Below are 3,706 nucleotides of genomic sequence, written 5' to 3' on the forward strand. Positions count from 1 at the left end.
CATATACATATAAATAAAATTGAAGTGTCTGTCTGTGATTTCGAAATAATGTTTTTTTTAAGATCATATATGGCTTTTCGCACCTTGACAAAACCCAAACTGTATGTCTATCTATCTGTTTAAGCGGGCTAATCTCCGAAACTATTAAAGCAATTTAAAAAATTTTTTTAGTAATAGAAAGCTACACTATCCTTGAGTAACATAGGCTATGATTTATTTTGATAAAAATACGTTTTCAATTTGAAATCTCAAAATTTGCAAATCAAGTCGGAAGAAAAGCGTTGCTTGGATACTCTATCGGCATACGCTGACCAAATAGGCCAGTCATATTAGAAAATTTTTTTGCCAAACATTGCATAAAATACTTTAAACTTGCTTTCTTTATATGTTCTTATGGACCCCCAGATAGTATAAATCTAGATTTGCAACCCTCAGAAATGTGAGCCAACCGAGTTACAAACGAAAAACATCGAAATTTTCACACTTTTTTCAATTTTTTGCAAAAACCTCACGAAAGGAGTATCCTGACGAGAAAAGTTATTGTTACCTTTTTTTAAGTAGATAAAATTTCCTACAATTTGAGGTGTATATATATACGAAATATAATATATATAACATATATAATAAATATATATACGAAAATGATATACCGTTAATTAAAAGTCGATATCAAAAGTGTAAGGGCAGTTTTCAGACTAGTTTCAAAATCAACAGGCACTCTACACTTCCCAATTTTCAATCAATCAACTCGAATTTCTTTTTATGAAATAATCGTGTTTTTCTAGTAAAATATGTAGGATTAATGTATTATATTAATATTTGTATTCTTTATGCAACTTTAAGTATCGCAAACAATTTTAGACTAAATTTGTATGTTTTACTTTGGAACGATGCCATTTTATTAAAAATGTACATTTTTAAAAACGGTTATGTATTTCACTAGCTTTTAGACTAAGGAAAACAATTAATTTTGTTTCACAATTCTAGTTTGAACCTGGTTTGAGTTATTGTTCCTACCCCAAAACCATTTATTTGTTAGACGCTTCACTAAATCATCTGTCAAGTCATTTTCGTAAAAATGAAAAAAAAAAAAAAATGATTTTCTAGTTTAATACTTATACAATACATTAATGTACTTCAATATAAATAAAATCTTGGTATCACTTCAATAAGAATTCTTGAAAAAGCCTGTAACCCCTTAACGTTTTCATTCTCCACCATGGACAAATAATAAAATTCAATAAATGAGTACCGCTGCTCAAACACATACAATCCAACCAGTTTGTCACCCGGTACATCTTGCTACCACATACATGGGCTCTTTATCCATTTTATGCTTAATGACTTCAACGATTTCTATTGTTCAATCTATGCAAGAAAATCATCGTTCGTTTCTTGTATATATTTTTGTTTGGCCACGGGTTTCTCAACTATAATAAATGCGAGAAACAAAAGGCACTTTATACAAGTTTGTTTACATAGTATACTGTATCCATTCATAAGAAGAACACTTAACCCATTAAGGATCAAGCAGAGAATGCGATTTTTACACAAAGAATTATTTAAAGAAGAACACAAAATTTTTAGGTGATGTTTCATTTCGACTTTGAGAAAAATTTTAAATGCGTTACCACTATTTTGGTTGAACAAACAAATTTAATATTCATTGACGTAAGCCTTTGTTATAAATGTTTTCAATTACGTCACTGATTATCTCTAGGTATGATAATTTAATATTTTTTCAAACATATTTCAACTTTTTGCTTTTCTTTCATCTGCTGTAACATGTCTTATATGGTTATAATGTACTCTATCGGTAGTGCAGTTTCGAATGACAGTCATAATTCAAATATTTTCTCTCTCTTGGTTACCAACTTCTTTGCTAGGTGCCTCTTTGTTTATCATCTCGAGACCATTTTGGTACAGTTTAGACTTCTACTTTGATCGTAACTAAGATGAAAATTGCAACTGTGACATGTGCGCTGCCTTCACGAATTATATATTTTCCATGAATCCACGATGAGACAATCAATCAAATTTATATACAAAGGCCACCATCGTTTATGTCCTCTTACACGAATTTTGCAATTTGTAATATCATTGTCAGGTAAATCAACTCTCTTGTGTTTTGACTACATTTTAAAATGAGTCATATGTTGAACTGTTTCTTTTCTTTTCTCCTAAATCATTTAACAGTTATTAATAGTCATATGCTATAGATGATAACCTGTAAAATTCTCATTTTGTTTGATTGTTGCGATTCTGGTTCTTCAAAAGCAAAATCGAATCGTTTCTTTCCTTTTCTTCTTTGGAGTTAAAACAGAGACGAACGTAGGCCGAGGTTTTAAAAGTATTTACCACATACATCTATTATGCACTATAATAAAGTTAACGGATAGATCTAGAATGCAAAAACAATCACTGCAGTTGCAATTTTTTATTCAGAAGTTGTTTGCTACTATATCTGTTAATTTAAAGTTATCAAAAGATGTAAATAAAATAACTTACTATTTTGTCAAGGTAAAACGAAAAATATAGTAATAGATGCTTTATATAAGTTTGCTAAACATATCCGTCTAAAAGAAATTTTAAACGATGTAAAAGAAATCAGCATTATAAATACTCCCATTCGTTATACCTTTACAAAATTCTATTACCAAGATGAAAGGAACAAATATTAACGATTATTAAGCAAATCCTTGTGTTTCTCGTTTCATAACCACAATGTTGAATAATAGAATTAAATACTGCCAAGCGACAGAGAAAAAATTACAAATGAAACGTATTAACACAACACCGACCTTAACAAGTCAAGATTCCTGCAAGTAGAAAAGACTACAGTGTTTTACATGAAATATTTGTGACGTGTTTCTGTATTCAGATATATACAGAGGCAATCGAGAAGTACGTGAGGTATGTTTTTGATGAACATCAGCTGAACGTGAAAGTCCAAGAATATAGATCAGTTTGATTGGTAGTTGCAAGAGTTTCGGGATTAAAATTGTAAAATAAAATGAAATGTAAAACTGTTTGGTACCTTGGGATTGCCGTTGCTAAGCCATGGTATGATGTTGTCGATAAATAGTCCGATGTCTTGACATTCGATGCTCTTGCTCTCGTCGCCCAAATAATTAAGCAGCAAATAACCAACGTTCAACTTTTTCTTGATATCCGTCGTTGACAGGAGCGGCATAAAACCGTCCATATCACGCGGATTCACCGCCATGGTGGGCCTCTGAACGCACGTCGTTGGTTGTGTCCGCGCACCGTTCACGAGCCTTTCAACGGAAACTAGATTTCACCCGCTACACACTGCTCGGGACATATAGTTTGCCCATGAGTTTCACGATGCACAAGAACGAAACGAAACGCGTCTCATTTCGTCATACCAACGAATGGGGTTTCACACTAGGAACACGGTGTGCGGCGGAACGAAACTGTCCATGCAATTTAAAAACCATACGCAAACAGAGTGTGCCTCTTTTTCTCTTTCTCTTGGTCGTTTCGCGATCGTTGCTTGGGCGAGACACGTTACGATTATCGAATTAGACTCTTCAACTGTTTTCTCGTACGAGATTTAGTTAAACGTTGTGCGATAAAATATCAAACACGGCTCGCGTTTTATCACAATTACGCACGATAAATAATAATGAACACACGAACCTAACGAATATTATCGGCACCGTGTACGCGACACTATTCTCAT

At 32.8% G+C, this 3,706-nt stretch overlaps 1 long non-coding RNA gene across 2 annotated transcripts; it reads right to left on the reverse strand.

The window, feature by feature from the left end:
• Window positions 1-910: 910 nt before the first annotated feature.
• Window positions 911-3,706, reverse strand: LOC128882364 (uncharacterized). 2 transcript variants are annotated; one of them, XR_008458361.1, is made up of 3 exons: window positions 3,038-3,706; window positions 2,802-2,819; window positions 911-2,401 (listed from the first exon to the last, which is right to left on the reverse strand). It is a non-coding gene; the product is annotated as an uncharacterized LOC128882364 (long non-coding RNA). The 2 variants fall into 2 exon arrangements; XR_008458360.1 differs by having other exon boundaries at window positions 2,509-2,819; window positions 3,038-3,178.

Source organism: Hylaeus volcanicus, unplaced genomic scaffold, assembly GCF_026283585.1.
Source record: "Hylaeus volcanicus isolate JK05 unplaced genomic scaffold, UHH_iyHylVolc1.0_haploid 11213, whole genome shotgun sequence".
Classification (NCBI taxonomy): Eukaryota; Metazoa; Arthropoda; class Insecta; order Hymenoptera; family Colletidae; genus Hylaeus; species Hylaeus volcanicus.